Consider the following 27445-nt stretch of genomic DNA (forward strand, 5'->3'; position numbering starts at 1 on the left):
GTTCTGGGCAGTGAGCACACCAGGAGCATGGGGGTGGGGGGCTAGGAGGGGCGGGGTGACCGGGGATTCCTAGTCACACTCCGGGAGAAGGGTGCAAGGGAGGGGAACCGGGTCTGGGATGTGTTTCTGGGATTCAGGGAAGAGGGGCTTGGAGGGGGAGGAGGGGGAGGTGTGGGATGAAGAGAGGGCAGGAAGTGTTCAGAGGTTGGGAAAGGGGGTGAGGGGTGCTGTGTGGGGGGTCGGGGCAGATGGGGGAATATAGTGGGGAACAGACAAAGTTGTCTAGAATGGGTGACTTGGGGGTAGTTTAGGAGAGAAAGGGAATGCTGGGTGGGGAAATGGGGATCTTCAGGGAGTGGGATAGAAGGGTGGGCGGAGCTGGGGACATGGGCAACAGAAGATTTAGCAGGAGAGCAGGAATAGCCAGAAACAGAAAGAGGTGAGGGAGATTTGGGAGGAGGCTGAGGCTGGGGAAAGCAGGAAGAGCCAGAAACAAAAAGAGATGAAGGGGTTTGAGGAAGAGGCTGAGGTTGGGGAAAGCAGGAAGAGCCAGAAACAAAAAGAGATGAAGGGGTTTGGGGAAGAGGCTGAGATTGGGGAAAGCAGGAAGAGCCAGAAACAAAAAGAGATGAAGGGGTTTGGGGAAGAGGCTGAGGTTGGGGAAAGCAGGAAGAGCCAGAAACAAAAAGAGATGAAGGGGTTTGAGGAAGAGGCTGAGTTTGGGGAAAGCAGGAAGAGCCAGAAACAAAAAGAGATGAAGGGGTTTGAGGAAGAGGCTGAGGTTGGGGAAAGCAGGAAGAGCCAGAAACAAAAAGAGATGAAGGGGTTTGAGGAAGAGGCTGAGGTTGGGGAAAGCAGGAAGAGCCAGAAACAAAAAGAGATGAAGGGGTTTGGGGAAGAGGCTGAGGTTCAGCAGTGTTGGGAGAGGGAAGGCGGAGGCGGCGGTGGTGGCGGCGGCCGGTGAGGTGATGAGGAGGATGAGGGGAATGAGGGGGATGAGGTTGCCAAGGCATGTTAAGCAAGAGCAGCAAGAGCAGCTAGAGCAGCTAGAGCTTCCAGAGAATCTCTCAGAAGGATCAGGAGCTGGCGGGCGTGCCTGCTGTATATGCCTCCAGTGACCTCACAACTTTCTGTGACTCAATAATGCCCCTTATGACATCCCCTCCGTTGCTGTTTGGCTACCAGCCTAATGGCTGGAGAGCCTTGATTTGTTTGCTGACTCTAAACTTGAAGGAGCCCAAGCTCTTAACTCCAGGGAAAATTTTTCCTTTCCTCCAGAAGTCTGGGTTCCCCTCAGACACCTTGCAGGTTCTGCGTGTCTCTTGTGTGGAATGGTGGCATTTCTGCTTGGCCTTCCTGCTGTCTCTGAGCTCTGAGCTCTCAGGTTCTCCCTAGATGTCCCATCTATGCTACCATTTCTCACAATTGCCAGTATGCAAGCATAGCCCAGTGTCCTGGTGGAACTTCCAGTCCCTAAGGTGGTCTCCAGTGGCTGCCCCCCCACTTGCCCACTTTTAATAATTACTTGATTTGAAGATCATGTATTACAGAGTGCTCAGAATACATTTGTTCCAAAACCAGTCCCACCACCAATGGAAACTTCTCTTTCTCTATTATCCCTGAATTACCACCCATTCCCATGCCTACCTCCTTGGCAGGCACAAAATAATGCATTTTATATTGCCTGCTTACAGGTAAATGATAATGAAATCATGAAACAAAAGTATGGCAATAAGAAATTTTGAAAAATTAATGTATCACAGTGAGGTCATTAAGTCATTGTCCAAAGGTTTGCTAAATAATTGGGTGCTAATTTTGATTTTCTGTTGTTTTATTTGTGAACATTAGGTGGCTTGGGATCCACATTGACAACAAATTGGTGTGTTCCTACTGGAATGACAATATTGAAAAATTGGAGTCGTCATGTAGCTACATAGGCAGCCATCCAGTCCAAGAATTGTAAGCCCTGTGGCTGATATTGCAGCTTTTGAAGGACATAGTTTCAGCAGTCAGGGCATCCAGAAGATGGGGAGGGTGGAGTGTGCCTGCACTCCAAAAAGTCCTAGTGATGTGAGCCCAAATACTGGTATACATGGAATTTGGGTCAAATAGGAGTTTCTGCAGAGGTCGTGGTTAAGTGGTGAAGCTGGACCATTGACAAAGTGGCAGTTGTAGGTGTGAGTGCAGATAGTGTCTCTTTGGCAACATGGGATCCTGACCTGCCTCTCCCTCTGAGATTGCTGGTTTTCAGCCATGAAACTGGTGTGCCCATGATTTTTTTCATACTTTCCCCCCTATTTAATATGATCCTAAGGCAGCGACTATTCATAATATGCGACTCTGTGCTACTTCCAGGAAGACTGTGATATTGTCTCTGTTTGTCCCTCCTCAAAACGCATATCCTTCTTCATATAGAAAGTCTCTTGTGGGGCCAGCGTGTGGCGCTAGAGGTAAGGGGTCTGCCTTGCCAGCCATAGCCTAGGACGGACCTCGGTTCTATCCCCCGGCATCCCATATGTTCCCGCTCATAGCCAGGAGTAACCCCTGAGCATCATCGGGTGTGCCCCCCCCCCCCCAAAAAAAAAAGAGAGAGAGAAAGTCTCCTGCATTTAGCTTTTCTTTTTTTTGTTTTTGTTTTTGTTTTTGGGCCACACCCGGCATTGCTCAGGGGTTACTCCTGGCTGTCTGCTCAGAAATAGCTCCTGGCAGGCACAGGGGACCATATGGGACGCCGGGATTCGAACCAACCACCTTTGGTCCTGGATTGGCTGCTTGCAAGGCAAACGCCGCTGTGCTATCTCTCCAGGCCCGCATTTAGCTTTTCTCAATGGGCATGTACCCCATTTCAGAAATCTGCACGATGCGTGTTATTATAATCTTTTACAAGCCATATAGTCTAATATATAATAGTCATATAATCTGTTTCACATCTTAGAGTAGAACTAGAAACCAAAACCTGACTTCTTTATTATGTGGGCATAGAGCCAACATGCAAATTCGTGGGTCTCCATATTGATGCCCAGTACATCAAAAACTAGATTTGTACTGGGGATGTTGCGGTTGACACTTTTCATAAAGATCTTTCTTCTATGCCCACAGCTTCTTCCTTAGGTGACTGATGGTTGAAATTTTTAGAAAATGAGAAAAGAAACTAGAGGCAGCCCGGAGAAATAGCATGGAGGTAAGGTGTTTGCCTTGCAGAAGGACAGTGGTTTAAATCCCAGCATCCCATATGGTCCTCCGAGCCTGCCAGGAGCAAATTCTGAGCATAGAGCCAAAAGTAACCCCTGAGAGCTCCCGGGTCTGACCGAAAAACCAAAAGAGAAAAAAAAAAAAAAAAACTGGACAAACTAAAAGAGGCAGGTTCTCAACTTGCCTTTCCAGTGTGATTTGAATGTCTGACCATAAGCTTTGTTGGAAGACAGATCTCCTGACGCAGAAGAATTTCATGAGTTCTCTGGGCAGGATAATGCTTACATTCAGACTTTCTATGTGTACTTTCACATGTTTCATAAGCACCTTACATATATCACTCTTTGTGGAGCTCCCTTACCTACCATAACATATGCATTACTCTCAGAATAGCCATCTTGTATTCTTGACTTGTATTTTTGACTGGCCCATGTCCATACAGATGCACTTTGGTGGTTTTATACTTCCTCTTGAGGTGCTCCTTCTGATAGTATAACTTTAGGGGTTTTATGTTTGCTTGTCATTTGGGGGATTCACACCCAGAAGTGCTCAGGAGTTGTTCCAGGTTCTGCAATCAGAAATCACTACTAGCAGTGTTCAGAGACCAAATGGGGTGCCAGGTGTGGTTGGCTAAGTGCAACGCTAGTGCCAGACCCAATGACCCTCTCTTCTTCCTCTGGTTCATAAAGTCTCTGTTCATTCAACCCAACAGTGATGGTGCAGTTTTTCCTGTCAGATTCTCTCTCTCTCTCTCTCTCTCTCTCTCTCTCTCTCTCTCTCTCTCTCTCTCTCTCTCTCTCTCTCTCTCTCTCTCTCTCTCTCTCTCTCTCTCTCTCTCTCTCTCTTTTGTTTTTGGGCCACACCCGGTGATACTCAGAGGTTACTCCTGGCTTTATGCTCAGAAATTGCCCCTGGCTTGGGGAACCATATGGGACGCCGGGGGATGGAACTGAGGTCATCCTAGACTAGTGTACATAAGGCCTTATGCCCAAATCCAGTGCTCTTGCCCCAGATTCTCATATGTTTAGTCATTTCTTTATTTAAGCACCATGATCACAAGACTTTGTAGTTGGGTTTCAGTCAATGAATGTATAACATCCTTCACCAGTATAACTTTTCCTCATCAGTGTTCCTGATTTCCTCCTCCCTGCCTGTCTTTGGGACAAGCATTCTATTTCTGTCCCTCTCTCTCATGGTAGTTGTTAGTGTAGTTATTTCTCTAACTGCATTCACCGTTCTTTGTGGTAAGCTTCATATTATGGGCTGGCCATTCTGACTGTCAATTCTATAGTTTATAGTATTATAGTCAATTCTATAGTCTATAGTATTATTAACAAACTATGTTTTGGGCTGGAGAGATAGCGAGGAGGTAAGGCATTTATTTGTCTTGCATGCAGAAGGACGGTGGTTTGAATCCTGGCGTCCCATATGGTTCCCCAAGCCTGCCACTAGTGATTTCTGAGCATAGAGCTAGTGACTGCTGTCAGGTGTGACCCAAAAACAAAACAAAACAAAATAACACGTACTGTCTTTTATTTTTCTTAAATCCCATAGATGAGTGAGACTATTCTGTATCTATCTCACTCACTCTGACTCATTTCACACATCAAAATAGTCTCCACGTCCATCCATGTATAAGTAATTTTTATGACTTCATTTTTCCTAATCACTGTGTAGTATTCGTTGCGTAGAAGTATCACAGTTCCTTTAGCCACTAATCTATTGTTGAGTATGTAGGTTGTTTTCATATTCTGGCTGTTGTAAATAATGCTGCAGTGAACATAGGACTACAGAGGGCTTTTGTATTGTTTCTGTGTTCCTGGGCTATATCCTTAGGAGTGGTATAGGTGGATCATATGGGAGCTTAATTCCCAGTTTTTTGAGGAATGTCCTATTGTTTTCCAGAAAGGCTGGACTAGATAGCATTCCCACCAGCAGTGAATGAGAGTTACTTTCTCCCCACATCCCTGCCAGCACTGGTTGCTCTTGTTCTTTGTGATGTGTGCTAGTCTCTGCATATTAAGATGGTACCTCATTATTATTATTTTGATTTGCCTCTCCTTGATGAATAGTGATGTGGAGCATTTTTTTCATGTACCTTTTAGCCATCTGTATTTCTTTTGTGAGGAAAAGTCTGTTCATTTCTTCTCCCCATTTTTGTTTGGTTAGTTTTTTTCTTGTTAAGTTCTGTCAGTATCTTGTATATGTTAAATATTAGCCCCTTATCTGATAAGTAATGGGTGAATAGTTTCTGCCACTCCGTGGTTGGCTTCTGTATCCTACTCACTTTTTTCTTTGAAGTGCAGAAGCTTCTCAGTTTAATGTAGTCCCATTTGTTTATCTTTGCTTGCACTTGTTTGGACAGTGGAAGAAGATACCTTAGTGTCAATGTCATGGAGTGTTTTGCCTACATATTCTTGTATGTATAGTTAATAGTTTCAAGTCTGATATCAAGGCTCTTTTTGTTTGGTTGGTTGTTTGGTTAGTTGGTTTCTGGGTCAAGCCTGGTGGCACTCAGGGGTTACTCCTGGCTCTAAGTTTAGAAATTGCTCCTGACAGGCTCCGGGGATCATATGGGATGCTGGGATTCGAACCATTGTCCTTCTGTACGCAAGGCAAACGCCCTACATTCATGCTATCTCTCTGGCCCCAAATATCAAGGATTTTTTAATGTACTTTGATTTGACTATTGTCATGGTGTTCGCTTTTTTGCATATAGCTGACTAATTGTCCCAACACCACTTGTAGAAGAGGTTTTCTTTGCTCCATTTTGTGTTTCTTGCCTCTTTATCAAAGATTAATTGTTTGTATGTCTGGGGTCATTCTGTGAATACTCAAGTCTATCTATTGACCCCAGATTCTCTTTACACTGCAGGATTTGTCTGCAGCACTTCTATCCTTTGGCTTCTCAGGTATATATGAGATATGTAACTTATAGACAACCCCAAAACAGTGCATATCCATTTTTGACTTTTTCTATTTGAGCTCCTCTCCTCAGACTTGTGGTAGGAGGGGGCATCCATCAAAATAGATAGGGACATACAGCATCAGCATTCTCTATGAAAGTTTCTTTACTTGGCTTCAAATCCTAAATTGGGCCATTTGTTCAAGTGAGAGACCATTTAAGCTATCTTCTAATAAGTTTGCAGAAGATTCTTTGGAAATAATGCACATGGAAAATATTTGCACAGGAAATATGATTACACCATGTGTGTGTAGAACTTATGATATGGGTGGAGGCAAGCAGATATGAATTCAGCTGTGTGGTAAGAACTGGGATATGGGTGGTGGGAGATATCTTCTCCTTGAGAGAATGATGGTCATAACCTCTTTATATAACTTTATCATTTTACTACTTTTGTCAATCTTACCACCTCTCCAAAACTTCATTCTTTAGCTGTGTTGTTACCTGATTTTGTTGTGAATATTGCATTTATATTCATCAAACTAGCTCTGTATTAATTTTGCATTATGTTCTTTCCTGGGTTGGAAATTACAGTAATAGTGGCATCATGGAATGTGTTTTTGAATCATAAAAGGCCACTGGCAGTGCCATCGAAGTCCATCCTGCTTCCGTGTGGACACACCAACAGAGAAATTCTAAGGAGTCTCAGTGCTCTGAGTCTTTGTCACGATCTCCCACAAGAGTGGAAGAAAGGTGACCCAGACCTCTAACGGAAACATATGTATGTCTCCTTAGCTTTGGCTTCTTTCTTAATGAAACACCAGTTAAGTCCACAAAATACGACTCATGACCCATTCAGGAACACCGCTGAATTTGGCCTTTGTTACATTCAAAGTGATTGAATTATCAAATATTTGATTATGAAAGTACATTTAGAAACATGGCACCTGGTATATTTCATTAAGCAAAGGAGTTAGAATGGCTTCTGAATAAGCTGCTAGGAGTTCACAGTCTAAAATGAGTGCTAAAAGCTTGGATAATTTTATTCAGATTAGGTTTTTCAGTAAAATAAGGAGGCAGACCCAGGGATTAGAGCCAACAGGGGTAAGTGTTTGAGGGTCTAAAAAGTCTGGATCAGCTGGAACAAATCATTTTTTAATATCTTTAGCTAAGCACCATGATTACAAATGTTTGTAGTTACGTTTTAGTTATAAAAAAGAGCATGTCCCTTCACCGGTGCAACATTCCCACATTCCCACCATCAATGCCTTCATCACCTTCCCCACCCCTTGCCTGTATTTGAGACAGCCATTCAATTTCTCTCACTAATTACCATTGTCATGACAGTCGTTAGTGTAGTTATTTCTCTAACTGTGCTCACCACTCATTGTACTAAGTTTTATATCGTGGGCCAGTTCTTCCATCCCTCTTCTCTATTGTCTCTGGGTATTATTACAGTAATCTCTTTTATTTTTCTTAAATTTCACAGATGAGTGAGACTATCCTGTATCTATCTCTCTCCCTCTTATTTCACTCAGCATGATATCTTCATGTCCACCCTATGTATAGGAAAATTTCATGATTTCATCTCTCCTGAAGGCTGCTTAGTATTCCATTCTTTATAAATAAAAAAAGAGTCTTTAGCCATTCATTTGTTGTCAGGCATCTGGGAGTTTCCAGATTCTGACTATTGTAAATAACTCGGCAATGAGTGCAGAAGGCATTTTTGTTGTGTTTTTGTGTTCCTAGAGTATATCCCTAGGAGTGGAACAAACCACTTCTTTTTTTTGGGGGGGAGCCACACCTAGTGATGCTCAGGGGTTACTCCTGGCTATGCACTCAGAAGTCTCCCCTGCTTGGGGGACCATATGGGACGCCGGGGGATTGAACCGAGGTCCGTCCTAGGCTAGCACTGGCAAGGCAGACACCTTGCCTCTAACGCCACCACACCGGCCCCCAAACCACTTCTTAATCTCTGTTCACTGGGTCCATAGAAGCCCTGCTGAATGAGGCTTGAAGAATTGTACCTCTATCCCCCAAGTCAATGGAAGAATTAAGGCAATTGTTCAAGAACAGAAAATCACCTAGTTTGGACTCTTAGTTTATTCTATGTAATTAAAAAAAAAAAGAGTAGGATAGCTCAAAATCAGTCCAGGCTAGGACAGGCAGTCAGGAAGAAGAGCTTAGGCATGGGGGCATAAGTCGCATATTTAGCAATATATAGTGACACCTTTCTTCACACATTTACAACATGCATGTGCACACACAGGCACATATATACTCTACCACACTTCACATTGGGAACCTCCACATAGTCCCACAGAAGCATCGGGAAATTCTCTTCTGGGTTCTCATCCAGCAGGGTCCTGAATGGGCGGGGGATGTATAAAGGTGTCATAGGAATTATCAGGGTGCATTGCCATGAGGAGCAGGGTAACACATGCAGAAGAAGTGGGAGCTGAACCAGACTCTAAGAAGCAAGTCACGTAGGGTTCAGGCTCAGAATGCCAAGGATTCAGGAGTGCCAATCAATTTCAGTGTTCCTTCCAATCATATTAACTTTCTGGAATGATCTGGTATCATAAGACTTCTTTCTTCCATAGGTTTGTCACCCATACTCTGAGTATAAAAGACATATAATTCATGGAACTTATAACAGTTAAAGAGAACCAAAAAGGATCCTTGTGGAATCAATGTGGATGCCATGTACTGCAGGTAAATTTAGGAGCACTGCACTACCCTACGAAATGTTATTTCTTTTATAAATTTAGTTTTAATTATATTGAGATAACGTGGTGCACAACAGTGGTAATGTTTGATGCACTTGGCACATAAAGTCGCTGTAATAGCACCACGTCAGTGCCACTTTTCATAGGTAACTTCTAGTCTACCCCTAGCCCACCACCCACCCAGCTTGGGAACATCAGCTCAGATTCAATTTAAATATTTTTATTTAAAATATATTTTTATTTTGAACTTTTAAAATGATACATAAAAGTTAAATGAAAACATTCAACCAGATAATATTATAAAACAATTTTTCTATTTCCCATTAACATCATCCTGAAGCAGCAACACTTAATTTTTTAATTACAGTTACTTTATTTAAGCCAATTTAACTTTTTCAGCTGATCATGTTCAGAAACCAAGGAAATAGCACAGTGAGCATAATTTACATGTAGAAGCTCCAGTGTTCATCCAAAGCAATACATGATATCCCAAGTATTAACAGAGATCAACAGGAACTCTGAGCTGGGCATGACCAAAAGACCAAAATAGTCTTGATTTCTTAGAAAGAATTGAAGAGGTTGGGCGCCAAGTAGTCTCAGGTACATTGGGACAGTTAAAAATGGACAGAACTGGGCCTGAGATATCACACAGATGTAGGGTGTTTGCCTTGCACAAGGCCCACCCAGGACAGATGGTGTTTCAATTCCCGGCATCCAGGGGCGATTTCTGAGCACAGAGCCAGGAATTACCCCTGAGTGCCACTGGGTGTGAAACAGAAACCATCTACTCCCTCCTCTTTTCCTCCTCCACCTTTCCCTTCTTTCTCTCACTCCTGCTATCATCCTCCCCACTTCTCCTTCTTCCCTTTCCTCCGCCCCCCCATCCCTCTCCTCTCCTTTCCTGCTCCATTTTCCCTATTTCCTTACCCTCCTTTCATTCTTCTCCACTCCCCTCCTCCCAATCCCTTCTTCCCCTCTGCATGTCCATCCCCTCCCCATTCTCCTACTAATATATCCCCTCCCCTCATACCCATCCTCTCTTCTCCTCTCACCTCCTCCCTCCCTCCTTTCTCCTATCCCCACCTCCCCACCTCCTCCACTCTCCTCCACCCTCCTTTGATCCTGCCCCTCTTTAACACCGCCCTCTCCTTCCTCCTTCCCTTTCCCTTCTTTTTCCCCTTTCCCTTTCCCTTCTCTTTCCCCTTCTTCCCCTTCTCCCTTTCTCTTCCACCTCTTCTCCCCCTCCCAATCCTCCCCTTCTCCATCTGCCCCTCAAACTCTTTGGAGCTATCTCTTCCACACCTTCCTGAACACACAGCCTGGTAGAGGAAAGAGGCAGAAAGACAAAGACAAAGTAAAGTGGAAGAGCCCTGGAATACCAGGGACCCTATCACTGGGCTCAAGCTTACCTCCAAGAACAGGGAGTTTCCAGGGAGGCTGGGAGCTGTACGTGGCATTTGGCGCCCCTGCTGGACAGTGTGGCCATAGCAGTCTTATGCACCTGCGAGGCGCCGGCGCCCCCTGCTGGACAGTCTGGCTACAGCAGCTTTAGGATCAGTTACTGGACAGTGTGGCCATGACCCCTCGCACAGGGCTAGAAGAGCTGGTTCTGAGAAAGATGGTTGTGGTTCAGGAGTCAGGCCCTGAGCCAGTGCAGTGCCCCTTGGGGAAGCGCCTGACCAGTCAGTCCTTGTCTTCCCCCCACTGGCCAGAAAGTGTGGCCTCTACACACTGGCATCCTGAGAGTCTCTGTCGGCTCCCCTCCCCTCTCTGGCCTCAGACTGTCCTTCCCTCTCACCTGCCATCTGCCCAGCCCTGCTAGGGCTCCCACAAAGGATGTGCCCACTGCCAGCAGACTCTTGCCCAGGTGGTCAAGTGCTCCCTCCCTCCCCTCCTTCCCCTCTTGAAAGTTTCCTGGTGAAGGGACCTAAGTATAGGACAATACGTAGGACAGTTACATTGCAGGCATCTGACTGAGGTTCAGTCAATCCTGGGCATCCCATGGTGTCCCCCAAACCCTGAAAGGAGTGATTCCTGAGTGCAAAGCCAGGAATATATGCTGAGCACCTCTGTTGTTGCCCAAACAAACAAACAAGCAAAGATGGCAGGCTGGGGAACCACAAGGCACTGCTGTCCAAAGAGAGGCCCAGCAACTTCCTTTCAGACTAGGCCTGGACACTGGAGAGAGACCCAGAGCCATCTACTTGGTCTATACAAGAAACTCTAATTAAAGTTCTTTTGTTTTGTTTTTCAGCCACACCCAGTGACACTCAGGGATTACTCCTGGCTATGCACTCAGAAATTGCTCCTGGCTTGGGTGATCATATGGGACCCCGAGGAATCAAACCACAGTCTGCCCTAGGTCAGCATGTGCAAGGCAAATTTTCTACTGCTGTGCCACTGCTTCTTCTTTGTTTTTGTTTTTGTTTTTGGGTCACACCTGGCAGTGCTCAGGAGCTACTCTTGGCTCTATGCTCAGAAATCGCTCCTGGAAGTCTCGGGGGATGCCGGGATTTGAACCACCACCTTTCTGCATGCAAGGCCAATGTTCTACCCCCATGCTATCTCTCCGGTCCCTCTAATTAACTTCTTCACTTCTGACTCTTGTATGCAAACCTTTAGACAATTCTCAAGAACTCGCCAGCACAGGACAGAAAATCAATATTTAAGGTAACAAACAGCATCAGCCACTGTACCAGAAGCCTCATGCCCCAATCCCAGGGCATTTGAGAGAAGCAGGTCTGGAAGCAAAAGCTGACACAGGAAATAATCCACACATAGTTAAGGGGAAAAAAACGGGTTCATGAATATCCACATGCAAGCCTTCTGCTCCTATGAAGCAGATAGCTCAGTCGTGGAAAACCAAAACTTAAAGCCATCTCTCCCTGAGTACCCGGGGTCTTTATTAGGACGCACAAGACAACACCCTCAGGTGGAGAATAGGTGATCGAAAGCACCAATTCAACGGATGTTTCCCTCCAAAGCTGCTTCCAATCAATTAGTAATAAGCATATCCTGAATAGGATAGAATCCAGTTATTCCAACAAGCCACCTGGAGCATCTGAGAGGGTAAGGTTCATCCTGTTAGCCCAGGGTCTCTGTGAAGTTCTGAGCTCCTTCTCCTCTCCTTCCACTCTCCTCTTTTTCTCCTCTCTTTCTCTCCTCCTCTCCCTCTCCATGGCCCCCTCCAAGAAAAACTCAGTGGAAAACAAATGTGCTTTAGAAAGGGAAATCAGGACCCAGCACACACACACACACACACACACTCCACCTGGTGGAGGCTCCATTCAGGCTGATCAGGGTCAAGTCTGCAGTGAGGTTTCTGCTACCTGTGTGTTCCCTGAGGTGACGTATAAAATGCCAGCTGGCCTGTGGTTCCCTCCCCCAGACCCACAACCCAGCCCAAGTGTGATAAACACATCAGACAGGCCATAGCTGAGTTGCATCCTACACAGCCTGCATCGTTACATTTTAGTTCAGGTTCTCTAAAATTTGCTGAGAAACAGCTCCCTGGTTCTTTTATATAAAGTACATTTTTATACAATTTATATCGATGTACCAGAATTTAACCACTGTTAATGTTTCTTGCATATATTGTTCCAATATAGGGTATTGTTTCAAGGTGCCACTTCTCTAATATCCTATAGACCCATTCCAATTCAGGTCCCCAAGTCCATCAAGATTAGTTCTGGGGCCGGGCGGTGGCGCTAGAGGTAAGGTGCCTGCCTTGCCTGCGCTAGCCTTGGACGGACCTCAGTTCCATCCCCCGGTGTCCCATATGGTCCCCCAAGCCAGGAGCGACTTCTGAGCGCATAGCCAGGAGTAACCCCTGAGCATCACCGGGTGTGGCCCAAACAAAAAAAAAAGATTAGTTCTGTAGAGTAACTCTCCAGTTACGTTGCTTTGGCTATTTGTAGCTTCCTTTACTTTGTACTATTGTTTTATGTTATAGAGATTCTATCTTTTGATTTGGGGGTAGTGGTTTTTGGGCCACACCCAGTGATGCTCAGGGGTTACTCCTGGCTATGCACTCAGAAATTGCTCCTGGCTTGGGGGACCATCAAGACGTCCTAGGTTAGCACATGTAAGACAAATGCCCTACTGCTTGCACCACTGCTCCAGCCCCTATCTTTTGGATTTTTTCATGAAAAGATCAAATCCTGCATTTTTTTTTAATTTTTTGACCCTTGGCAGTGCTTAGGGGTTACTCCTGATTCCTCATTTAGGGATCACACCTTGTGGGACTCAGAGTAACATATGGGATACTTGGGATTAAACCCAGGTCAGCCAAGTACAAGGCAAGAGCCCTACATTTTATACTATCTTTCTGGCTCCAAATCAAATCCTTTTTTATTTTACTTTTTGTTTAATTTCCACATGTTTGAATTTTACCACCTGTTTCTATTTTTGGTTAATTTCCCTTTTTAAATTATAGTGGTCTTAAGAAGATATTAATACGATTTCTATCTTCTTGATTGATGGAGATGTTCTGAGACCCAGGATGTAGTTTGTCTTAGAGGGTGTCACATTTGCACTGAAGGAGAGTGTGAACTCAGCTCTTTGTGGATAAAGGGCCCACATATGTCTTGAATGTTTCTTCCATTTCTTTCTTCAAGGCCAGAGTTCCCTTGTTAATCTATGTTTATTGGTGTTTGGTTCTAACCTGACAGCTCTCAGGTGTTAGTCCTGACTCTGTGCTCAGAAATCATTCCTGGCAGGCTTGGGAGACCATATAGGGTGCTGGGAACTGAATCCTGGTCAGCTGCATGTAAGGCAAATGCCTGACCCGCTGTGCTATGACTCAGTTCCCTTGTTGATTTTCTTTTTTTTTTTGGGGGGGGGAGGGTCCTGGTTGTTCTGTTCAGTGATATTAGAGGAGTAAGAAAGTTTCCTACTAATGTTGTGTTGTTATTAATATCTTCCTTTATATCTATTATCTGAAAGGATTATTGAGATAAAGTATTTATGAGTATCATTTTGTGGCCAGCTTGCAATGTGACTGAGACCAAATGCCTTTTCTTCCTTTCTCTTAGGTCTCCAGAGCAATCTATGGAGCAGAACTGCATCCACAGTTGAGCTCCTATACTCAGGTCTAAATAAGTTGAGTCACAGGCTACATCCAGGCAGGGACACAGGAAGGTCTCCCAGAGTTTTCTTGAGGCCCCTAGCACCAAGGAGAGCCTGGTCCTGACTCAGAGAATGGGAGGCTACACAGACCACATAGTCCGCCGTCCCTCCCTGAGACAGTTCAGGCACACTTACAAGTCTTATGTCTGAGTCTGCATGGACTGGGACTGGCTTAGCCCCAGTGGGAGGTCGAGAGGTCCTGAGACCTAGTCTCCTGAGATGTGGCTGTTACACATTATAACACCCAGCTCCCACCTACTTTTTCTCAGGGGCCACTGTCTGTTGTTCAGGTTGCTGCTTCTAGACACAGACAGTGACATCATAGGCAAGCCCCCTGCCCTCCCCTGGCCCTAATATCTCTATAAAAGCAGAGAAAGGTGGGGTGGGCACATTATCTCCTTCCCTGATCAGACTCCCTCTCTGTGTCTCTCTGTCTCTAAATCTCTCTGTCTCTCTGTCTTTGTCTCTGTCTGTCTCTCTGTCTCTTTCTCTCATGCTCTATTTCTTGCTCAATCTTGCCAGAGACCTGAACACTGAATCCTTGCCTGCCTGCCTGGGCTCCTCATTCTGTCTGAGGTGTACTAGGAGTAAGCCCTGAGCACAATGATCTAGCCTCAGTACAAAAACACCCACATACAAATAGACTGACAAGCTAATAAAGAGCCTCTGGCCTTTATTCCATGTGAATCACCCCAGTACCTTTTTGAGGGAGGGGGGTTGCACCTGGCATTGCTCATGGGTTAATCGTGGTTCTGAACTGAGAAATTGATTCTAGGAGTTTCCAAAGATGAAATGTTATGCTGGGGATCTGACCCAAGCACCCCACATGCAAGTCAATTGCCCTATCGGGCTTGCTATCACTGTGTGTGTGTGTGTGTGTGTGTGTGTGTGTGTGTGTCCGCAGCAAGTTTATTTTACTTTTATTTTTGTACTTTTCAGCAACACCCTTTTTATTTGTTGAATGTTCTCAGTGCCCCTGGCAAGATGGCTGGGGGGAATGAAGTCCAAGTTTCAGACACATGAAATCCCCCTGCTTCTGGGGGCACTTAAGGTGGTACCTGGGGACCAGCTGTAGCTGGCACACCTTGTCCTGTGCCCAGCTTGCAGAAATAACCTAACCTGCCTGGGGCATGGTATGCTCCTACAGTAGAACCCAGGTGATTGGGGGCTCCAGGACCAGACATCAGTTAAGAGGGCAGAAATGGGTGCTGAAACTGCATAGCAGGGAGGAGGCTTGGCTCAGATGCAGCAGCCAGCCAGCCTGGGTCTATCCCAAGGACCTCCTAGGCCCTAGGACCTAGGGTCTCCAGAAAACTGCCTAGAGATGACCCTGTGTGCAGTCAGGAGTCACCTGGGGGCATGCTGGGAAAGGCTCCCGCAGAAAACGAATAAAACAGAGAATGTGAGATGTGTTTGTGTCTGTGTGTGTGCGTGTGTTGTGTGAGTTAGAGAGTGAGAAACAGAGAAAGAGAGAAAAACAGAGAGAATAAAGCATCAGGGATTACCCTGCTGACACTTTGCTGCCTTCCCCTCAGATCCAGCCAGCCAGCACTCCAGGAATCTTTTTTTTTTATGATTAATATCTTTATTTAAACACCTTTATTACAAATATAATTATAGTTGGGTTTCAGTTATGTAAAGAACAACCCCCTTCACCAGTGCAACACTCCCATCACCAGTATCACAAATTCCCCTAGTCCCCACCCCCAAAACACTGATATTTAATGTTAATCTTCCCTGTATTTTTCCAAGGTGAGTATATATGCTGGCAAAGTGAGCAGTGAAGTGGAGTTGTGACTCAGAATAAAAAGAAATTTCAAAAATGCCTCTAATCTCACAATGATTAGCATATTCAAGAGATTTTCACTTTAAAGTGACTTAATAGATGCAAATGCAAAATCTCTCATTCAGTCACTAATCATACTTTAGGTAGCATCTCTTAATCTGCAAGTCAGAAATTGAGTACCCTGGGGCCTGAGAGATAGCATGGTGGTAAAGTGTCTGTGGAATCCAGGCATCCCATATGGTCCCCTGAGCCTGCCAGGAGCAACTTCTGAGCATAGAGCCAGGAGTAACCCCTGAGCACTGCCAGGTGTGAGCCCCCCCCAAAAAAAAAATAAAAAAAGAAAAAAGAAATTGAGTACCCCAAATAGAAGTTTCAAAACACTAACCAAAACATGAATGTGGGACTGATATTGGATCATTTCCTTTCCCTCCATCAAATGACCTGGGAAAGGAAAAGAATTTGACAAGTGAGAAAAGACTCTTGGAGTTGGATTGCTGGTATTCCATAGAACAAATTTTACCCTGGATAGGCTGGGTATTAAAAGCATGATAGATAACTAGGGCTTCTTGTGTGAATAAATTTCTGTGAGGATGTTTAGAGCACATTTGAGTATGTAAGGCTGATTTCAATCCTGCTCTGGGTATTTTGAGTACTGAGCAGTTTCTAAGATTCGTTGTTACATTTCTTCTTTCAGCCTGTGAAGTCACCTCAGGGACTAAAGATTAGGAGTCTCAGAACCTGGTTTCTTTTAATAATGTATCTCATATTTCCTTAAGTGAAGAATAGGTCATGAGGGTGTAAAGCCATGTAATTGATGTCAGCTGCCTCATTCTTCCTTTCCTATTCTCCATGTTCTCATGGGCCTTCATATGAAGTTTCTACCTAATTATCATGCAGTCACTCAGCATTCAACTTTCTCACTGGTCTGCCTGCTTACTGTACAATACACAGGATAGTGGTAATTATTGCAAATCAAGTCAAGCACCTGCCCTGAAGGGACTTACATTCAACTGAGGGCAACTTCACAAGTAAGTTGTGTCATCCAGGTCAAATTCCGTAAGTTTTGGGAAGTTTTCCATACAATAAATAATAAATTATATTTTATATAATTGTAAGAATTTAAAAGTATATCTATTGAAAATGAATATGTTGTACCAATGTTTATTAGAAAATAGCTTGAAAACACAAATTTTTCTAATAAAGTTATTAATCAATAAAATATATAGATATATTCAATATAATAAAATATATTATTAATAAAACATAATAGGATGGTCGCAGCCTCTCGGTGCCCAGCACTTTCTTGCTTGCTTGAACCAGGAGAAGTTTCCCTGGGGGAAAAATATGCCTGGTGCATGATGGGGTCCTGGAGCCGCCTAGAGCCACTGCAAGGATGACATGAGTTGAATGACCTGATGCCTTGTGAATTTGTCTCTTCAATGTGAACAAGAAAGCTGCCATCTATAAGATCTACATATTAATATCACCTAAAGAGATAAGAGAAAAACATGAGAATAAGCATACACTCTAATATCAGGAATATTAAAACAGGAAAAAACCACCTAGCAACAAAAAGATAGAGCTTGAAACTGAAAAGTGCTGAACCCCAGTTGGGTCTTTTTGTAGTTGTTATAGGGTGCTAGGAATACTTTTCCTAAAGCACTTCAATCAAGAATACTACTCATAGATGGGGAAGAACTAGTAAATTAATATTAAAGGTCGGGCCGGAGAGATAGCATGGAGGTCCCCCGAGACTGACAGGAGCCATTTCTGAGCGTAGAGCCTGAAGTAACCCTTGAGCGCTGCCTGGTGTGATCCAAAAACAAAACAAAACAAAAAAAAATTAAAGGCAACTGAAAGGATGGAGCCTGATCACCGCATAATGTAGAACAAGATGATTTTAGAACCAACCCTGCCCAAAGCACCTGCGGAAGCTACATGACCAGAGATCAGCTAACACAAGAAACAGTGGAGCCTGATCATTATCGAGTACGGAACAATCAGCGACTGCTGCCCTGAGCCTTGGATGCCAATTTTGGAAACAACCCTGCCCAGAGCATCTGCAGAATTGATGTGACCCAAGGTTAGCTGGTACCACACAGGAAGGGTGGAGACAGTGGAGCCCAAACGGTTAATTTCGCTCTGTGGCCAAACACATCTCCTAGTCAATGAATCCTAGCACAAGCAGCATAAAACATCACTCTCCAGGAAAATTGGGAAACAATGCAGACCAACATCATGCAGAGAGGATGAAGATTACAGCTCTGATGACCTAAAAAGTGCCAAACGCCTATTTAGCCTCTCAGATAAGTTTAGAGAAGAAATATGGAGGACCTTCATAGATATCAAAAAAAAAACATGGATCAAGCTGAATGAACCACAAATAAGAATCAAGAGGATATCAGGATGAAAAATAGAAAAATCCATACTGAAATAACAGGACTGAAAAATGTGGTAGACAAAATGAAAACCTCAGTGAAAGGCTCTCCAACAGAGTAACAGCAGCTGACCAAATCTGTAAACTGGAAGAGAAGATGCATATGAAGATATGAAGATGAAAGTTCCTGGCATGCTAGCCTCAGGGGTAAAATGAGAGATTAGTGAGAAGATGAAAGTCTATTCAATTCCAGTTGTAGGGGAGAGGCTTCATTTAAACAATGAAGTGAAGGAGAAAAGCCATATCTAAAGAAATGCAGATTTTATACCTGGTAAAAGTTTCACAGCCCAATCCTACATCCTGGCCAAACCTTTTTTCATGTAAATTCTTAACAAGTTTTGAGATGTTTCCAGAAACAGAAACTGCTAGGGCAAAATAAGGACAGAGGGAAAAAATGTTGTTTCTAAGTGTCTTTAGCTTGGTGCTGGAATTTTCCAGGTAAAGAGAAATTAATCAAGGCTATATTTGCCTGTAATACACACAGCAGAAGGGAGAATCAATTGTAGGCCAACAGATGTTAGTAGTAAAGGAAGCATAATGTCAGTACCATAACACAAATTTCAAAAATATTTCTTGGGAAATATTCAGTAATCCACACAAGGGAGAAGCATCCAAGCATGCCTTCTGGTGAAATATTCCTTGGGAAACATTCAAATTTCTCTTGTCATGATACGACAATAAACTTCACTAAGAGTGCCTCTATCACTAAGGCACTAGGCACTAAGAGTGCCTGGACTCAAAATCCCAGGTCCTAACATGAATCCTAGGAATCTCAGTTGCCATTTCTACTCCCATCAGCTACTGTTCTCAGCTACTGTCTTCCCCTATGATATCTAGAGTCTCAGCATCTGATCTCTACAGCATATCTGGGAAGGCAAAGTCCAGATAATATTGAAATTTGTACCTGAATCAGATGGTTTCTACAACCATCATTAACTTCATAAGACCAAGAACCTGAGTGCACCTGTGCTGCTAGGAGACTATGAAGATGGAAGGCAGAACAAACTGAAGGCAGAACAAACTACAGTATTCTAGACTGAGTTGAAATTTTCTGTATTTATGTTTTATGGCATTGTTCTGACAGGAATAGATGACTGATGACCTTGTGTAGGACACCTGCAAAGTTAAGACCCTTGTAATCATTTCCCCAATGATTCAAGTTAATACACCCCTCCTCCCAAAGATCAGAAGTGTTATTGAAGTTTACACTCCAGATGATTTTTGTTTGTTTTATTTTGAGACCATGCCCAGTGGCGCTCAGGGGTTACTCCTGGCTTTGTGCTCAGAAAGGTATCCTGGCAGACTCGGGAACCATATAGGATGCCAGGGATTGAACCCGGATTCATCTGGGTCGGCAGCATGCAGGGCAAACACCCTACCACTGTGCTATTGGCCCCTGAAGTGTACTCTTCCAAATCATTATCTAGGTCCCCATATACCTGTGTAAGCACAGCATATCTATCTGTAAATTCATTGTAAAATCACCCAACACAAACTTCTCAGTAAAGATTAATGTTAGGGGGCCGGGCGGTGGCGCTAAAGGTAAGGTGCCTGCCTTGCCTGTGCTAGCCTTGGACGGACCGCGGTTCGATCCCCCGGTGTCCCATATGGTTCCCCAAGCCAGGAGCAACTTCTGAGCAAATAGCCAGGAATAACCCCTGAGCATTACCGGGTGTGGCCCAAAAAACAAAAAAAAAAAAAGAAAAAAAAAAAAGATTAATGTTAGTATTTTTCTTGAGGGATTTGCAAGATATTCAGCTCCAAAAAGCTACCAAATAGGAATGAGTGGAGTTTCCCCAGTTATTTTTACTATTATTGCTAGTTATTTTTTGGAATCCAAAGACTTTAGAGGTGCTTATCCAGGGGAACTCAATGTAAAGATCATATCAGATATTCAGATGAAATATGACTTTAAGGCCTCACTGCTTATAAAAATAGATGGAGCCAATCTATGGCCATAGTGAGATCCCATATTCCTAACTGCTTACCTTTTCTCTCTCCAGAGAAGCACATAGATAGATTTGAAGAAAATTTTTTCTCCTCCTTAATATGCATTTGACAAGAAGAAATTGATTTTCACAAAATGCCTTTCTGTGTACTGTTTAGTGACTTCTGTGTGTTCTGGATCTTTGTCCAATCATAATGACATGGTAATATTCTGGTCTTGCATGAAACTGTTGTAGCATCCTACTGGTTTCCTCACAAGTTAAAGAGCAAAGTCAAAGTATTAGTAATTGAAAACCGATAATGATCATAGTACTGACCCAATATAAAAATGCAACAAAGGGGCTGGAGAAATAGCATGGATGGAGGGCATTTGCCTTGCACGCTGAAGGATGGTGGTTTGAATCCCGGCATCCCATATGGTGCCCCGAGCCTGCCAGAAGCGATTTCTGATCATAGAGCCAGGAGTAACCCAGAGTGCTGCCAGTTGTGACTCAAAAACAAACACAAAATAATAAAAATAAAAATACAACAAAAAACACAACTTATTTAATCTCTGTTCCAAGAGGGCTAGGAGAAATGATGTGATGATGTCCATGGGCACTTATAGAATTTTCTTCTTCAAATTACTTTAGAACTTTCTCTAATAATTCTTATGCATGTGATTTTTTTTGCATTCCAACTCATCATGAGCATCAGTTACAAAGACAAAGAAGCTCATATTCTTTGGTAAATGTGCAGAAAGCAAAATTCTGGCCAAAGGGATTGGTTTGCTCCTCTGAAGTCTGCACACTAGATTTTACACATTGGGAAAGGAGGCTCCAGAAGTGGCCTAATGGCATTGATCCAGGGCCCCTCAGAACACAGACAGGGAAAACAAGGTCTGAACTTCACAGGGTAATTTCAAAATTTCAAATTGTTTAAAATTAATAAAAATAATTATCAGTTAAAGCTTTCCAAATGTTCATTTTTAAGTCAGAATTCTCTAGGCATTATTATTTTTTAGTTTTTAATTAATTTATATAAATAAGACAAATGCAGAATTGTGTTATGCAACCATTGACTCTGGTTTTTGTGTTTTTTGTTTTGTTTTGTTTTGTTTTGTTTTTGCATAGCCCTCATCCTCTCTATTTCCCCTGGCTATACTCTCTTCCCCAATTTTACCTTTAATAATAGCCTATGGTTTCTCGCCTATTTTCTACATAATTCCAACACATACTGGAATATAGACACCCATAAATATGGAGTTTAAAATTTTTAAAAACTCATGGTACTCAGTCTCCTGAACTCGCTCACAAAATCCTTTACCTTGGGAATTGGAAGTACAACCCCAACAAATGGAACAATTAATTCTACCCACCACGCTGTTCTAGAAATTGGAGATTTCTCAGTTGTTCAACTGCTACTTAACTAATTGATGCTCCATGTTTCCAAAGTTGTCCCTAAATACTGGTTTCAATCTGAATGATCCAATACTAGACAGCACTTTACTGTGGAGGAAGCTGTGACAACAAGCATGACAAAGGGCTCCCCTGTAGGATTCACTTACCCAAATACTTGTTATCTTTTTAAATTGTAAAGTAACAGAGTAATGGAGTTAAAATGCACAGGATATTTTAAATTAAACCTGAGATATCCAATGACACTCCCTTGAACCTGAGATGCTTGGAGCTGAGCCCTAATCCCAGAAAAGCACAGGATATCTGCACTTAGAAGTGGTAAAGTCCACAAGCACACACTAGATCTCCTTCCTCATGAGAAAGGTCAGCTTCAGCTCTGTCCAGATGCCTACTCAGAGGCAGCCCTAGCCATGACCTGAATCCTTCAACATGAACCAACTCCCTGTCTATACCTCTCTCCAGAAAGCACCAGACACTCCTGACATTCCTGGAATTTAAGAATAAACTCTGGCCTCCATAACTGTTTCTTATTCATCAGAGATTCCCAGTCTGACCCATACAAAAGAACTTTCTTTTCAGTTAACCCAGAATCCTAAACCCAAAGCACTGGATTCTTACATAACACAGTTGTGATTCTTGTTAGGACTATAGACTAGGAGTGAAAGAGATCTTGCTTTTGGCCTTAATAGCATCCACCCCACTCTACCCCAAACCCCTTCCCCAACACACACAAACCAGAGCCCAGAACTCACTGAAAAGGGAAGCTGGTGAATCCCAGCAGCCAGGATATCCAGCTTCAGTGGGAGGCTTCTGAACAGGAACCATCTCAGACTGCCTCCCAGTCTGTTCAACTGTAGAGATTCCAAGTAAACATCTAGAAAGCTGAAGCAGAAAAAGAGAAAGATTGAGTCGTACAAGGTCCTATCATGCCTTTCCCACTCTCAGGACAGAGTTACAACCTAATAGTGGGAAGTGTTTGCCCTCTGCTTGAGTCCTTTCCTGCCAATATATCCATTAGGACCCAGTAAGTAATCACAGCACAAATGTAGAACCAGCCTCCCTCCTCCACTGAGACATAATTGCAGGGCCATAACAAGCCTGGACTCTCAGTAGTCACCCAGCCAGCCACCCCTGTGCCTGCCTGCTTCCCTGGGTTAGCACATCCATGCAGGCAGCCCTGCCCACTGATGCCAGGCTACAGTCTGACACAGATACATGATCTTATAGCCACACTGCTCTGTGCCCTCCTGGTCTGGAATCACTTTGTCAACAATTAAAGAGTCAAATTTTCTTTGTGATTTCTATAAATATCTAGATTCTAAGAAGCTATGGACAAAGAACAAAGTTCTTGACAGGAAGTGACAGCACAGCGCCAATTCAAATATTTGCATTTACCTGCTTGCTGCCTGCCAGATACCTTTGTATACTATCATCAATGCTAGTTATCTCACCTCTAGCAGGATAACTAAACAAACCCTGCAGAAATCCTCACCCAAACTCTTCCCTGCTTTGCCCTAGGGAGCAGGGTCAGACACCTACATGCTCCTCTAGCTACACTCAGCCTTCACTGCCTCACCCCACCTCTTGAAGCTCAGGCCTGGAGCTTTTCTCCAGCTGGCAATGCTCACACATGAGAACTTTCACTCATGCCTGCACTAAGGGGTGGATGTTTGCAGCAGAATCTTCTGAATCCCCATTAGGGTCCCTCTCCAACCCCACTGAGACTTACCCCACAGCTGACTACACCCCAAGGCTGGATCCACAGAACCAGTCCTCCAACCAGAAACTCAAGTAGTTCACAAGAGGGAATTAAATCCACTGGGGTTCTAAGATCTAAATCCAAGAGAAGTAGATCTGTAAGAAAAATGAAGGGGCAGGATCTGAATGCAAGTCACACGTCCTAAAAATGTGAGTGTAGGCAGATTAGTCAGACATGAGTGGAAAGGAAGGTACATGCAGTCAGGAATGCACCCTGCACAGTGGAAAACTATGGGAACCCCGAAGGACAAAAACAAGGTCAGCTGAAAACCCACACAGCTCAGCAAGGCCCCACCCCTTTCTCAGAGTGTTCTATAAACATCTTTGGAGTGGACACTTCCCCCACATACACACCCCTGCCTAACTTTTTACAGTAAAATTACTGTCACTACCTGGGTAATTTTTTTTCTCACAGAAGATGAGAACCAAAACACAACTCTACAACTTTTTCTGTTTGCTCTGTTATTGGGCTTCCAATAACAGAAATACCTCCCACATCACAGCTGATGGTCTTTCACTCTGTGATCTCAAGCACCTCTTCCAAATCCAGCTTAACTCCTCCCAAACTGCTAAACTCCCCTAAATTGCTCTGCAGTGGCCCAGGCAAAGGGTAATTTCTCTAAGCCCACCTCTCAATGGAGAAATTACCTGCATGTACTCTCCATGAGTTAGTTCTCAGATCATATGTGTCCTGGGTCAGACTTCCTCTGTTGAGTCCAAGGAACTTGTCCACTGGCCACTCATGATGACAGGAGGTGAGTCACATATGTCCACTCCTCATACTTGTGAGCTCACTCTGTGAAAAATATTCTAGTATAAAATCTTTCAGGGAAGGGAGGCAGGGCTTAGGAGGGGGGAAAGAGGAGTGAGGCTGTAGGTCAGGACACAGGAGGGAGTGTCCCAGCAGCTACAACACCAAGGACTTAGAAATCACATTATCTCCTCTCCTCTTCAATGTCCCAGCTAAGATCTATACAAGATGTAAACCACAGCAGCTTTGTAAAGTTGGCCTTGATATAATGGCCTAGGACAGGAAATACTTAGGAGTTTAGGAGGGCAGGTCTCTAACTCCAGAGAGATGGTTCAAAGTGTTAAGTGCACATTTTGCCTGAGGGAGACCAGGATCAGACCCCTGCATATCACTGTCTCTGAGAAATGTCAGAAGTGACACCTGCATCCTGTGTCAGAAGTAGCCCAAAGGCGCTAACCTGTAGGAACATCCCCATCAAAATCAAAAACACCTTATGCAAGTGTGTGTATATCAACTAAGAGAAAAAAAGGTAATATTCATTGAAAGTCAGGAAGAACCAGGGTTCTGAAATGTAGAGAGAACATAAATACCTGAGAATATACTGAACTGTAGAGTAATTATAGAGTAATGTCTGGACTCCTACAGTCACATCTGCTTTTTCTGAATCCAAGAAGTAAAACCTTACTATTGAAGACTGGGTTATAAGAATATATTTATTCAACATTTACTCTGTGCCACAGATTGGAAATATAGGATTCATTTTGTTTTTGAGGACCATACCAGATATTTGTGCTTAGAGCTTACTCCTGAGTAAGTTCTCAGAAATCACTCCAGGTAGATTCAGAAGACCATGTGGGATGCCAGGGACCGAAGCCAAACAGCCATGAGTGAGGCAATTGCCATCCCCACTCTGCTATCACACTAGTTCATGACATGTCTGATATCAACAAACCTATAATATGATGAGTTTAATCCTCAAGTTCCTATTATTTAATCATTGGAGAGATCACACTAAAATATCCAGGTTTGGGCCTGGAGAGATAGCACCGCGGTGTTTGCCTTGCAAGCAGCTGATGCAGGACCAAAGGTGGTTGGTTCGAATCCCGGTGTCCCATATGGTCCCCCGTGCCTGCCAGGAGCTATTTCTGAGCAGATAGCCAGGAATGACCCCTGAGCGCCGCCGGGTGTGGCCCAAAAACAAAAACAAAAACAAAACAAAACAAAAAGTTAAAATATCCAGGTTCATCCAAATGAATCATTTTTTAAATATATATTTATATTTATTTTATGTAAAGTTAGAGTAAATACATTGTCCAAGGATACATCTTTTATTTATTTTTTGTTTTAGGGCCGCACCCGGCAGTGCTCATGGGCTACTCCTGACTCTATGCTCAGAAATCACTCCTGGCAGGCTCAGGAGACCACATGTAGCCAGGATTCGAACCACTGTCCTTCTGCATGCAAGGAAAATGCCCTACCTCCATGCTATCTCTCTGGCACCAAGGACACATTTTAAGTAGGTGTCAAGGGATTCATAGATCCAATTAATGTTAACTCAACATGACACACTCAAAAAGGAGAGAAAACACAAGTTTTGAGTCCTAATTGTGACTCCTCAGAAGAGAGCTTTCTGATGTTTCCTTATCTGTGAGAAAATTGATATCAAGAGAATAGAGAACTTTGAAGAAGGAAAACAGGCCATAGAAACAGAATGAAGTTCTTTTGGGGTTTTGGTTTGGGTTTGAGGGTACCTCTGGTGATGTTCAGGGATTATTCCTGGCTCTGCACTCAGACATTACTCGTTGCCATTCTCAGGGAACTATATGAGATTCCAGGAATAATTTCCAGGTCAGCCGTGTGCAAAGTATACTATAGCTCTGATCCAGGGTCTGAATGAATTGTTTGCCTCACCTGCCTGGTGGACATAGCCACCAATTACTGGTTTCCCTGGACCAGGACCTCCCAGAGGTTGCTCATGAGCAGACAGGAACAGATGCAGACTGCCATCACTAGCCTTCCTTTGTTTTTCCCTCTTTAATACCTCGTTAGCATTTTCTGATTACAATACTAAAATCATCATTGACTGTAAGCAAGCAGAAAGAAAATTCGCCAGTAGTAAGAAAGAAATGGATCATTTCCGTGGTCATTCAGAAAAAAAATTTAAATTCTGAACAACATTAGACAAAATTAGAAAACTAATTCAGCATGCATGCTGGGTGTGAATAGTACTGACGCAGCAGGGAGGCAGCAGATGGGCAGGTTCTCAGGTATAAAACCAAGATATTATATAAAAAGGAATGGCCCTCTTCCAGTACAGAAATGGAATCTCTTGAGATGCAGGAACTGAGACCTGATAAGATTCTGAATGATACCAGCACCACCAGAGATCAGGAGACCCTCAGGAGAAGAGATGTTAATGTTTTAACTACCAGGTCAATTCATAAATCATATGTTGAGTATCCCCTTTGTGTTTTTTCCTTGTCACTTCATTTAACCTTCTATAAAAATCATAAACCTGATTTGAACTACCCCTGTACAGTACTTATACCAACCAACTACTTGTTAAAATGGAACACAGGTGTCGTGAAAAACACACAGCTCCACGGAATCCAAAACGTGAAAGTAAAAGACTCACTTCAACATCGTCGTTATCGGGCACGTCGACTCCGGCAAGTCCACCACCACTGGCCATCTGACCTACAAATGTGGCAGCATCAACAAGAGAAACATCGAGAAATTCGAGAAGGAGGCTGCCGAGATGGGAAATGGCTCCTTCAAGTATGCCTGGGTCTTGGATAAGTTAAAAGTTGAGTGTGAACTTGGTATCACCATTGATATCTGTCTGTGGAAGTTTGAGATCAGCAAGTATTACATGACCATCAGTGACAGGACACAGAGACTGTATTAAAAACATGATTATAGTCACCTCTCAGGCTGACTGTGCTATCTTGGTTGTTGCTACTGGCGTTGGTGAATGTGAAGCTGGTATCTCCAGGAATGGGCAGACCCGAGAGCATGCCATTTGGGCTCACACACTAGGTGTGAAGCAGCTTATTGTTGGTGTTAAAAAAATGGATTCCACTGAATACCCTACAGCCAGAAGAGATATGAGGAAATTGTTAAGGAAGTTAGCACCTACATTAAGAAATTGGCTACAATCCAGATATGGTAGCACTTGTGCCAATTTCTGGTTGGAACGGTGACAATATGCTAGAGCCAAGTGCTAACATGCCATGGGTCAAGATATAGAAAGTCAACCCAAATTGGAGACAAAAACCTTGGAGGATGCAAAACAGCAACTCAGATTTATTGGTTCTCAGAGTACCTTGGGTCCACCACACTGTCCTGATGCAGCAGGGTTTTCCGTCTCTGGTGAGACCCCGAGCATTCAAACATACAAGCATTTAAAGGAAATC

The 27445-nt window shown here is 43.6% G+C and overlaps 2 pseudogenes; both read left to right on the forward strand.

Moving 5' to 3' along the window:
- LOC126012251 (elongation factor 1-alpha 1-like) overlaps positions 1 to 27151 on the forward strand; it is a 35014-nt pseudogene extending 7863 nt beyond the window's left edge.
- Positions 503 to 27278, forward strand: LOC126011911 (elongation factor 1-alpha 1-like; annotated as a pseudogene).
- The last annotated feature ends 167 nt before the right edge of the window (positions 27279 to 27445 follow it).

The sequence above is a fragment of the Suncus etruscus genome, chromosome 6, assembly GCF_024139225.1.
Source record: "Suncus etruscus isolate mSunEtr1 chromosome 6, mSunEtr1.pri.cur, whole genome shotgun sequence".
Classification (NCBI taxonomy): Eukaryota; Metazoa; Chordata; class Mammalia; order Eulipotyphla; family Soricidae; genus Suncus; species Suncus etruscus.